Here is a 13,604-nt window from a genome sequence, read left to right as displayed (position 1 = left end):
ATTGTCGCACCTGATCCAAGAGGCTGTGAGCAAGGGGATTCTCCACCATGTATCCATCAACAAACATTGCCCGCCCATTACCCATTTGTTCTTCGCTGATGATGTGATGCTCTTCGTGGAAGGGAATGAGGAGCAAATTAGTGTGGTGATGGATATCCTTAATTGCTTCTGTGCTGCTTCTGGCCAGAAGATTAATATCCAAAAGTCTCGGATGCTTTGCTCTAAGAACATGGACAAAGGCATGTGCAGAAGGCTGAGTGATCTTTCCGGCATTCCCCCGACTCACTCTTTGGGGAAGTATCTTGGGGTCCCTCTTCACAGCGACATAGTCTACAAAGCCTCTTTTAAAGATACTTTGGACAAAACTAACGGTTTGTGTGCTAGTTGGAAAGCTAATTCTCTTTCCCTAGCAGGTCGTCTTACTCTAATCCAATCTATCAATTGCGCGGCTGTAGACACCGAGTCGGAGGACCTGTGACGAAAACCTGAAAACAAGACGGTCGAAGCGATTGATTCCGGAAGTTTTGAAAAATATATAAAGAATAATAAGCGGAGGAAAATTAACGGCACGGCGCGGGCACGCAACGGCATCCCGCACGCGGACGACGATGGTCGAACGCCCGCTTGACGGCTCGAGACGTGCGCGCGGCGTCCGTCGGACGCACCGCGAGTGGCACGCTCTCGACGTCCGAGCAATGCCTGGGACCGCTGGCGGTGCGCGCCCTCGTGGGCCGTTGAGCGCACGTGCCTAGCAGCGTGAGGCGCGCGTTCGGCGGCCGCGACGTGCGAGCTTCTGGTTGCGCAGAACATGCGCTCGGCGGCCACGGAGTGCACGCGTCCGACGGCGCGGGGCACGCCCCGAGGGTCGCCGGGCGGGCACCCAACCACATCGGGCGAACGCCCAACGCGTCGGGCGGACGCCCGACGAGGATTGGGCGCTCGCCCAACGCCGTTGGGCGATCGCCCAACTCATGTTGGCCGCCCAACCACAATGGGCGACGCCCAATTTTTTTTAGGCGTCGCCCATTGTTCCGGGATCCGTTTCCCTATATAAGGGCACGGATCCCAAGGTGAAAAGGGGGCCTTTTTTTGGAGAGGAAAACTTTCTCACTCTAAACATTTTTAGAGAGAGAGTGTGGATTTTTTTTTTGAGAAAAATATTTTTTTTTTCTCAAAAATTTCAAATTTCCTAAGTTCAATTTTTACTAAATTTTTATTAAAATCGGGAGCTCGCGGTTCGTGGAATCAATCGGCTTCGACTGTCATATACCGAATCAAAGGTATTATCCGAGGACTAGACTCTTTATTTTATTTAATTTATTTCTCTCCTTCTATTTATTTTTTTTATGCTATAGTTTTTATTCCTTTAGTCATTTATTTATTTTGTCACGTTTTATTTAGTTAGCGTATTTATTTAATTTTCGTTTCGTGTTAAATAAAATTCGGTTTTGTTTTAAAATAAAAACCTCGTTTTGGATATCCCCATACGAACCGTGATCCGATAAAAAGGTAGTTCGGGTATCGAAAATGTTGTAATTATAAGTTTTTGATTTAAAAGAGGTTTCCAAATAACGTTTTAAAATAAAAACATCGTTTTAGGAACTTCCGTTTTCGACTATGATCCATCTTTGGTAGTTCGGAAGTCCAAAACGATTGAATTAGATTTAATTTAATGCTTTTGAATAAATCTGGAAAATGTTGGAGTGCTGCTGTAATTTGCCATTTCTGTCACTAAAGGTTGTTTACCGACGGATTTTCCGCCGGTAAATCTGCCAAAATGTAAAAAATGTCATTTCGGTCCCTTTTTCTTAACTTTTAGACTTTTAATCCTTAGTACATATATATATAATTACGTAACATATTCTTTTCAAATTATTAAAGAATTTTAGTATATATATTTATTTTAGAATATTGGTATATCATTTTTATTTTATTTTACAATATAAGTATAAATATATATATACGTATTTCCTTTTTATTAACTTAGGCTATGTTTAAATATTAGTTATTTGATATTTTGAGAAACAATTGATGGATATTAGTATATGTCATTTTTGGTATTTAAACTATATTAATTATGTATATATATGTATAGTTTTAGGAACATTTGGGTTATTTCGTTAATTATTGAAGGAAGTTATTTTTGGGTAAATATTATTTTCTTATCCATAAGATTTACTTATTGTTTTAGCATTTTTAAAGTATAAATGTATTTTATCTAGCATTTTCATATATGTATTATATAGTTTCCTTTTATTAACTCTTATTTTCTTATCTTCTCCTTTTTGATTTAAAGGTATATATATATATGTGTCTAAACTATTTTCTTTATTCTTTTGGCTCATTCATGGGTCCATGTTCCAAGAAGGCTTTATTTGAGTGTGAATATTAGTTTAAATAAGTTTATTGTTGTAAGTATAACAATTAGAGAGTCCATTAAATAAGTGGGGAAAATAAATCACGAAAAGAGAGTTTTCAATTAAATTATTTAAGCTAAGGAGCTTTCTTAGATTTCTAATGTAGATAAATAGAGTCATTTTTGTTGATATTTTAAATCGTCTTCAAAACACCACGCTTTAAAACCTTAGTCCGTTCCAACGACGGATTAAGCGAACATTGTAATTAAAATCGTTTTCGTTGTAAATAAGGAGTTTTGAATCGTTTTCTTAAAAAATTTGTACAAAGTAAAATTGACTTGTATGTTTAACCATGTTTTCTCATTAAAAGGTTTTCATCTCAAACGTTTTCAAATACTCGAGTCGTTCCAACGGCGATTCGGGTAAACTTCATCAAACGGGGTTTTAAAACGCACCTAAATCGTTCCAACGACGATTAAGGTGCGAACCATGTAAATAAATCCGTTTTGGGGAAGTAAGTTAGTGTAGAATAGACACACAACATAACCTTTAAATACGGTTGTAAATAAATCACTTCTTTCTCCCCCCCTCTCTGTGTATGTATAAACATAAATGGGTGATTCTTTACTGATATGGCTTTTCAATATCATATGCTCAAAACGGTTTCCAAAAAGAGAAAGAAAAGGGTTTCAAATGAATTTTAAACTTAAAGAAGTATACGATTAGTCCGTTATCGCCTAACATGCTGAGTAGGAGGCTGGTGGTTCATAACCGGGCGATGTCGGGGTGCCTAGTAGCCTTTCTCCGGAAAGGAGCTAGCCTTCTCGGCTCGTACCTAAGTTTCCCAAACCCACACCGGTCTCCCGTAAGGGATCGGTGTTCATTTTCCCATTCGTGGGTGGCGACTCTTCCATATCTCCGAGCTCCGGTCCTGCCGAGCAGCTTGATTCCACGATTGGTTGCTTTCGGCGCCAATCACCGCTTACATCGCCATGAGGTTGTCCACCCCCCGGTCCGCCCAGGAGATTAGGCCGCGGCACCTCGTCTAACAAGTGGCGACTCTGCTGGGGAAGCGAGAAATTTGATTCCGGAAGGCATGCACTAAGCCCTTAACGGGGACGGATCGTTTTACTTCTTTTCGTATGCATTCACGAGCATTATTGCAAACCCTTTGGGTAATTTCCGCGAAACCTCTAGCGAGAGTCCATTCGTCGCTCGAAAGAGGCTAGCGTAAGTTCCCCCTTACAGTAAGGCGCCAGAGGGTCCCCATCCATTCGTTAGGGGCGAATCTGTACGGTCCTGTGAGGTCCCGCGGTCAGCCGTGTCAGCATATAGTAGCCTTAAAAGTTTCCATAGGATTACCCGTTACTATTTTTGATGTGATAAATGAATCAGTTCGTGTTTTCAAACCGCCATGATACGTGTCTAATCCTAAATTATGTAAAGAAAATGAGACGATGCGTTAATATATACTCATGAATCGACATACTAATTACCCTAAAACATCGAAACGATTTGAACTAAAGACGACTTAGTCATCTCATATGAATGAACATGTGCGACCCGCTTTGTCCCTTTCGGTGTCCCGACGAAGGCACGTGTTCAGGAAATACGTTATGACGTAAGCACGTATTAGTATGAATCGGTTCGGTGTTAAGGATAGTTACATTTCGATACAAAAGACTATATTAACGGTAGCCGTTATTCACATTCTTTAAATAAGTTAGGATAAAACGACATCATGACGAAACGAAAATGAAGAACATTTCTGTTTCGAACGACCCTGTCGTAACGTGAAAAGTTTCGCACAAGTAGCCCGTCCCTTCCGAATGAAAGACGAGCTTTTACGTTATGCCTCGTGTCGTTCTTAAGAGAAATGGATGTGCCCGTACAGATGACTAAGAAAATAAAGAAAAGAAAAATGAACTAATCGACCAAAATCATTCTGAATCTACGATATATGTTAATCCCGCGAGTAGTTAAAGAAAATAAACCAATGTCATTGAATACGTGCCTCGAACGAGAGTATACCCCGTTTAAAATCTCGAAGCCGAATTAAGCCAAACCATATAATTGCGCCATATGGACGAGACTGCGGGTTTTGACTAACGACTCGATCATTTCGACCGTTACCAAAACTGCAAGAAATATGGCCCGATATACGTGATTGCTTAAATTCGCGCCTAAAGGAAAGAAAACGGTGATATCCTCGCTTCGAACAAACACGCGATTCAACGAAACGTTGATTTTCTATAACCACGCTAAGATGATATATCCCGTGGATTGGGAAAAACAACGAACTGTTGCTAGCCGAAAGGTTACCGTGCGCTCAAAATAAGACTCGCCGTCTTTTTCACGTAGCTAAAATGAGCAAACGGATCCTCGATGCTAGGAACAAACGCGTTACACAATGAGTCTGTTCCCTAAAATAAAATCCAAAAGTGAGTCCATCACTAAATAAACACGTGGTTACGTCTCTCGATGGATCCAAAAATCGAGACATGAACCCACGCGAATAAAAGGGAACGAGTCGTTGACAATAACGAACGATTGGACTAGAAGAATAACTCGAACCACGTCTAAAAACTGAGATGCGCTCAAAGGGAGTCAAAACCCGAATTAATGCGTCTCACGAAAGGACGAAAGACGAGTTATTCCGAAAGGACAATCCAACTTGGTCGATTTCTTAGTCACTGAACGTTGATACGTCAAAACGAACTGTATTGTCTGATGAATGATTTATTTTTCCGCAATAATCGACGGCATCACGCGTCCCCTGGGCCGCAATGTGAGCCCCAAACTAAAATCCTAGGAAAGAGACCTGGACCAACGAGTGTGTGGAGGAATAAGGGTGGAAGAGAGATGTTGTGATACATGTAAATAGAACTAACGTTTGTTCTTCTTATCTTATAATCGTAAATAAATAAACGCACACACCACGAATCATGCATATGAAATCATGCATACATACTAATGGATATCGTTCGCGCAGACGTCATCATTAAGCGGTTGTGGTTTCGCGAGAGTAATCGGCTTGTCAGACAGGTTGATCAGTCGCGAGTAGACAGTCCCGAATCAGTAGTTGTGGCTTCTGAATCATCTTCATCCGAGTATACTCAGTCTTCCGTCAGTATGTCTGCAACAGACGAGAAGGTGGCTGAATTGGAGAATTCTGTGAACAATATCAACGACCAGCTGGCCGCAATCTTGGCCCAGCTAGCTGAGTTAGCACTGAAGGACAACAAGAGTGGTAGTAAGCGCGCTGAGAATGAGGTGAACGATGGCCCTCGCTTTGGGAATGAGGAGGATTATCAGGATTATGTCCGAAAACAGTTAGAGAAGGAGAAAGCTAAGGAAGAGGAGTGGAGGCAACACATCACACAGGAAGTACAGGACTTGCACGGAGGAAGCTCCGGAAGTCAGGATTTCTATAACTTGAAGAATTGCTTGACAGCAACAGCTTTGCCTCTGAAATTCCGGCTCCCTGACATGAAAAAGTTCGATGGAACTGGAGATCCCACCGCTCACATGAATCAGTACGTTGCGGTAATAAAGCACACGATCCTGACCGAGGATCAAGTCTTGGGGCTGTTTAACACTTACCTGGAGGGGGCTGCCCTCACATGGTTCCATGCGTTACCAATGGTGACAAAGAAGGATTGGAAGGAGTTGGCGAAGTCATTCATCGCTCAGTATAGCTTTAACACCATGCTGGAAGTCACTTTGAAAGAGTTAGAGAGCACTAAGCAGCAGACTGGGGAATCCCTTTCAGACTTCGTGAAGAGATGGAGGGCTAAGGCCGCGGTCATGAAACAGAAGCCGCTGGAGCAAGATCAGATCCGAATGGTGATTGGCAATACGTTGCCGTATATCAAGAATGAGTTGTGGTATATGCCGTTCACGGATTTCAATCAGATGTATAGTTGTGCCTTGACAGTCGAAGGTGATGGGGAGCCGAAGAAAGCTTATACCAAGTGGACGAAGTCTGGATATAGTGCCGCAGGGCCTAGCGCGAGTACAGAATCCGCAGCAGTGAAAGTGGTTGATCTTAATGCCATCGAAAAGAGGCGGTTCGCCAAGTTCGATCAGACCTATGCCAAAGTTTTCGAGCGTCTGCAAAAGAAGGGATTATTGAAAGCCCTTACCCCATATAACAAAGCTCAACCTACTCCGCATATTCAGGCTAGAGGGTATTGTGAGTTCCACAGCAGTTATGGACATACGATTGAGAATTGTGAGAGGCTGAAACACGAAATCCAAGATTTGATTGAGGAGAAGAAGATAGCTGATCCTTCATCAGCAAACCCTTCCGTTAGGCGCAATCCATTGCCTAATCATAGGGTAAGCATGATCGGAGCTGGTTTGACGGAAACTGTGGTGATGGAATCTTTTGAGGAAGAAGTAGAGGAGTTGTTGGACTCCGTCGAAAGAAGCAATGTAGGAAATGGTCTGTATGTGTCCTTCTTGGGTGAGGAACAAGAGGATGAACCAATGGAGGAAGGATCAGATGGTGGAGCACCATATGACGAGGATAGTGCCGAAAAGACCGGTGAGGGGTCGTCTCGGACTATCGTGCCAAATTTGGGTTTGTTTAGTGGAGGAAGGGATCCTGAAGTGCACTTGCGTGAATATATGCACGACATGTTTATTGAATCCTTCGGAGTAGATGAGATTGCTCAGTGGTTCCACCATTCGCTGGTAGGTGAGCCTTTGGAATGGTTCCATTCATTACCCGACTCTTGCAAGCACGATTGGGATCGGTTGTCGGATTTGTTTCTAGAAAAGTATCAGAGAGCTGAAGATAAAACTGCGGAGCGCTTTGCAATGCAGATTGGACCCATCAAGCGTCCATTGCCGAGGATGAGCAAGTATAATGGCAATAAGGACCCTATGGAGCACCTCCACTTCTACTTATCGGCTATGACAGCCTTGAGTTTCAAAGAGGAAGAGATCACTAGCTTGTTTTGTAATTCATTGATGGGTGAACCGCTGATGTGGTATATGTCGCTGCCAATGTATGTTAAGACTGATTGGGCAGCTATGACAAAGAGATTTATCAAGGAGTATACAGTATGGATGCTAGCAGAGCAAACCCCTGATTCCCCGTCTTACCAAACACCCGATGCGGTGTTAGCGATGCCTAGGTATGGTGAATACCGGGATCCTGTGGAGCATGCAAGGATATTCCGCGATCATATGTATAACGCTGGATTTCCACAGTGTGAGTTGCATGAACATTTTCCGGAAACCTTGATGGGTGAAGCCTTATTGTGGCATCAGGGTCTGTCAGAGGAAGAGATGTGTCATTGGATACCGCTCCGAAATGCCTTTGTGGCGAGATATGAAATGTACATTCCGTGGACGGGATCTCTGGATGATCTGGACAGGATTAGGCAATTCCCCGAGGAACACTTTGTGGATTATGCTAGAAGGTGGAGGCACCGTTATGAGCAGTGTAATGAGACAATGAGCGATAAGGTGCAGCTCATGTGCATACAACGAGGTGCTATTCCGTTGGCCGCGAGAAGGATGAGTAGAGTGTCCCTCCGTGACTATGATGAGTTGATAGGTTGGGCCTTGTATGGATCGGCGGATCCCTTTTTCCTGAATCCGAGTGTTCCTCACGTTATGGATTTGATGGTCGTGGACAGTTGGGCAAGTTCCTCGGACGAGGAGGATGCCAATCGGAAGATCCCTATCAACATTTGGGACGAGTCGGATGACGAGCCGGAAGTTGCGATGATGACGAGATCAGGTCGTGTGGCCGAGGGAAAGGCACCAATGGTAGAGATTGAGATTGGAGAAGGTTCGGCTCCTAAGCCCGACGACCAAGTTCTTGAACAGTTGAAGAAGACGCAAGCTAAGTCTACGGTCTGGGAAGTTTTATGCCATTCTAGGTACCATCGTGAAAATCTGATGAAAGAGTTGCAGAATTTGGTTATTTCCACCGATACCGAGCCGAAAGCGCTAGTAGGGGCAATTATGGCTCGAAAGAGGACTGTGATCACATTTACCGATGAGGATCTCCCAGAAGAGGGGAAGGCTCAGAACAAGCCATTGTATATCCGAGCGGAAATTAACGGGAAGAAGACTAGCTGTGTGATGGTCGATGATGGATCGGCCATTAATGTTTGTCCGTTGAAACTCTTGTCGAAGTTGGGAGTGGAGAGAGGAGATTTGACAGCTTCTGAAACAGTGATCAGAGCATACGATGACAGCCGTAGGCATATTGAAGGAGTTTTCAAGGCCAAATTGAAAGTAGGGCCGCATGAAGAAGAGACTGAGTTCACAGTATTGGACATCCCGGTAACTTTTGCTGTGTTGTTGGGACGCCCTTGGTTCCACAAGCTGGGAGGTGTACCCTCCACGCTCCACCAAATGATCAAGTTCCCTTTCGGGGAGGAGATAGTAACAATTAGAGCTGAGAAACTGAGCTCGGTGGCAGCATTGGGAATTGAGCCTCAACTTTTCTCCGGATTCCAAGTCTCCGGGATTTACGAATCGAGCATGACCACCGATGTGGTGAAGATGATGAAAGGAGGTTTCATCCCGGGAATGGGATTAGGAGTACGCCATCAAGGGTTGTCGGAGTTTCCGAATTTTAAAAGTCAGAAAACCCGGAGGGGTTTGGGATATGAGCAGGGGAGTCCATCCAACATAAGTGCAGAAGGAAAAATAGGCTTGAGGAAGCATTTTGTAAGCGAGGGGCATGGAAAGCCATATTCGGGAACCTCTGAGTCGTGGACTAGCACGGAAGGAAAGGTTCTGCCAGGGTTTGAAATCTTCAATGATGTCGCCGACTGGGGCAAAGGAAACGCAAGCTGCTTCGTCGAGGAGATCATGATGCTGGATTCAAATGCCGAGGAGCAGGTCATTACCATTGAAGCGACTACAGGAGCTGAAATTGAGCCTAGTACCTCGAGAGTATATGAGAAGTCCGAAGATATTGAGGATGAAAATTGTATTACTGCTTTGTTTGAGTCAGATGATGTAATCGCCCACGCTATCAATGAAATGAATTCTGATTTTGCTTACTTGCTTGATGTTGATCATGATCATTCCATGCATTCTCATTCATATAACATGCCTACATTTGAAATCAATACGATAGAAATGTCAACTTTCAATCTTGGTACGGATGAAAATCCTAAACTTATACAAATTGCTCAAGCATTAACTATTGAAGAGAGAAAAGAATTTGAGAGAATAATTAAAAACTACGAAATTGTATTCGCTTGGACATACGAAGACATGCCTGGAATTGATCAATCAATCGTAACTCACCGTATTCCAACATATCCCGAGGCGAGGCCCGTAAAGCAGAAGCTCCGACGTATGAGACCCGAATGGGCAGATAAGATCAGAGAGGAGGTAAAGAAGCAGTTAGAAGCAGGGTTCATCGAAGTAATCGACTATCCCCCTTGGGTCGCAAATGTAGTGCCCATCGCAAAGAAGGACGGCAAAGTGAGGATGTGCGTGGATTACAGAGATCTTAACAAGGCATGCCCCAAGGATGAGTTCGCATTGCCTCATATCGATGTATTGATCGACAGTGCAACGTCAAGCGTCTTACACATGAATGTGGACGGTTTCATGGGCTACATGCAAGTTCAGATGGCCGAAAAGCACAAAGCGAAAACCTCGTTCACAACTGAGTGGGGAACATACTGTTACAGAGTGATGCCATTTGGTTTGAAAAATGCCGGGGCAACCTATCAGAGAATGGCCACGGCACTGTTCCATGACATGATACACAAGGAGGTAGAAGTCTACGTGGATGACATGATGGTCAAATCAGAGACAAGAGAAGGGCATTTTGCCGCACTCGAGAAGTTTTTGGCCCGAATTGCAGAATTCAAGCTAAGGTTAAACCCGAAGAAGTGCTTTTTCGGTGTTTCGTCGGGGAAAATCTTAGGCTATGTAATCGAAAATAAGAGAATTGAGGTGGATCCCGATAAAGTGAAGGCTATAAAGGAAATGCCAGCGCCGAGAAATGAGAAGGAAGTGAGGGGTTTCTGGGGCAAGTTCAGTATATCAGTCGGTTCATAGCGAGACTAACCACAATCTGCGAGCCAATCTTTAAGTTGTTAAGGAAAGACCAACCCGTCGTTTGGAATGATAAGTGTCAACAAGCGTTGGAGAGTGTCCGAAGTTACTTGTCTAATCCGCCAGTGTTGAGACCGCCTAAACTGGGAAAGCCACTTCTCCTCTATGTAGCAATTGAGGAGCGATCTATTGGAGCAATGCTAGCTCAAGAGGGAGACACCGGTGTGGAACACGCGGTGTATTATTTGAGTAAGAAGTTCCTAAAGTATGAGCTCAAATACAACATGATCGAAAAGACATGTGTGGCAGTGGTGTGGTTGACGAAGAAACTGCGGCACTATTTCCAATCGTATAAAGTGATCATTATTTCTCGGATGGACCCCGTGAAGTATCTATACCGAACTCCATCCTTGACGGGGAAGTTAGCCAGATGGTTGTTGCTTTTGTCCGAGTTTGACATTGAATATGTGACAAAGAAGGTTATCAAAGGAAGAGCCGTGGCAGAATTTTTGGCTAATCAACCCCTGAATATAGAAGAAGAAGAGATAAGCTATAATTTCCCCGATGAACATTTGAATGCAATCGAAGTTACACCGTGGAAAATGTTCTTCGACGGAGCAGTTAATTCGAATGGAGCCGGAGTAGGAGTACTACTTATCTCCCCGGAAGGAGAAAGAATCCCGATGGCGAAGAAGTTATCCTTCCCCCTTACCAACAATATGGCCGAATACGAAGCATGCATTTATGGTTTGGAGTCATTAGCAGCACTGGGAGCGTCATATGTCGAAATTTGGGGTGACTCCAAGCTGATCATCGAACAGGCACAACGAAACTGGGAAGTGAGAGAAGAAAGGCTACGTCCGTATCTAGATCAGCTAGAAGGGTTGGCATTGAGATTCAAAGAATATCGCTTCTATCACATTCCTCGAGCTCAGAATCAGGCCGCGGATGCCTTGGCCACTTTGGTTTCAGTTTGGGACAACCCCCTGAACCTTGCTTCGAAACCATTGGTATTGAGAAGATCTCACAAACCATGTTACGAGGACGTAATGCTGTTAGGGACAGATGAAAAACCATGGTATTTCGATATCGTGAACTTCATGAAAGATGGGACATATCCGGCAGAGTCAGAACCTAGGGATCAAGCTGTGATTAGAAGGCTAGCTCGTCAGTTCGTCATCCATAACGACTTGCTTTACAAAAGGCACATTGACGGATTACAACTAAGATGCTTGGATGCGGGTGAAGCCCGCGAGGCGATAGAATCAGTACATTCGGGAATTTGTGGAGCCCATATGGGAGGAGCGGTACTAGCTAAGAAAACTATTAGGCAAGGCTTCTATTGGCTCACCATGGAAAGAGATTGTAACGAGTATGCGAAGAAATGTCACGACTGTCAAATCCACGGCGATTGCAGTCATCTTCCGGCCATGGAACTACATGTGCTAGCACCTATTTGGCCATTCGCTGCCTGGGGCATTGACATCATCGGCGAAGTAAGGCCTAATGCTTCAAATGGACATAAGTTTATTGCAGTCGCCATCGATTATTTCACCAAATGGGTAGAAGCAGAGTCGTTTAGCAAACTGGGATCCAAGCAGATGAGAAAGTTCATTGAAAAACACTTGATCACCAGGTTCGGAGTGCCTCATCACATGATCACGGATAACGGAGTCCAGTTTCAGGGGGAAGTAAGGAATCTTTTTTGGGAATATGGCATTGAACATCACAGGTCTTCTCCGTACCATCCACAAGCTAATGGGGCAGTAGAAGCAGCTAATAAGAACCTTAAGAGGATCCTCGTAAAGATGGTGGAATCACATCGGAACTGGCATGAGCACCCCCCACTCGCGTTGTGGGCTTATCGCACGACAGTCAGAACCTCGACTGGGGCAACGCCATTCTCCTTGGTATACGGAACAGAAGCAGTCCTGCCGATTGAGATTGAAAAGCGATCGTTGAGAATCGCAGTGGAAGCAGAAATCCCCGAGACGGAATGGGTGAAAAGGCGATGTGAGCAGTTGGCTTTAGTTGATGAGAAAATGATGGAAGCCCTTTACCATGTACAGTTATATCAAAGAAGGATGGCGCGGGCTTTCAATAAAAAAGTCAAGACCAGCCCTATCAAAGAAGGAGATTTGGTGCTGAAACAGATCCGTGTGACGCACACCGACCCGAGGGGGAAGTTCAGGCCTAACTGGGAAGGACCATTCGTCGTAAAAAAGATACTAAGCAAAGGAGCGGTGAAGTTAACCACAATGGACGGCATGGAATTCTCCGAACCTACCAATCTGGATAGGCTTAAGAAATACTTTTCGTAAAAAAAAAAAAAAAAAAAAAGAAGAAAAATAAAGAAAAATTCCCGATAGGTTGAAAACCCGCAAAGGGCGACCTATGCAACAATAAGGGAAATCCCAATGGGTGAAAACCCGAAAGGGCACTCATTTAAAAATTCCGGGATAGTAAAAGGAGAGGAGAAAAATCACCAGGATCCGAAAACCGAAAGGCGGGTCCTGGTAACAATAGTTATGACTTGAGCAATTACAAAAACAATGTATAAGAGACTAAGTATTTCTGTTGTTTGTAAATAAATAAAGGCATGAATATATTTGACGAGAATGATTGGAATCATCATAATCTACTGAATGCATGGTAATATGAATCACGGGTTATACATTTCCTATCCTACTTTTCACAAAAAGCCTACCTACTATCCACCCCACTCCCTATACATCAGCTATACATCAGAGAAACCCTAATAAAAGCTACAAAGCAACAATGAAAGCTACAAAGCAACAATGAAAGCTACGAGCCTAATACGGAGGGAAGTCCCAATAGTTCTCAAAATCTCTCAGGTGAGATGCCCGCTCCGCAGATAGTGTCTCCTCGGCAGCATGCACTCTCTCATCAGAAACTCGCGCTCTCTCATCAGAAACCCGTGCTCTCTCATCGGCAGCTCGTGCTCTCTCCTCTGCAGCAAGGCGGCTGATCGACTCATCACGCGCCCTCTCCTCGACGGCAAGGCGACCCTCAGTCTCCCGTCGCATCATCCCCGACCAGTGGTCGTCCCTCTCTTGATACACATGACCAACTCGGGCATCAGCTTCCCGCACTAGCTCGCTCTGTCTCCGCCCGTGGGCATGCAGATCACTCTACAGAAAAAGAAAAAAAACAGATAAAAAGGCAGCATAGGCAAAAACA

Source organism: Euphorbia lathyris, chromosome 3 (genome assembly GCF_963576675.1).
Source record: "Euphorbia lathyris chromosome 3, ddEupLath1.1, whole genome shotgun sequence".
NCBI classification, from domain to species: Eukaryota; Viridiplantae; Streptophyta; class Magnoliopsida; order Malpighiales; family Euphorbiaceae; genus Euphorbia; species Euphorbia lathyris.
This window is presented reverse-complemented; position numbering follows the sequence as displayed.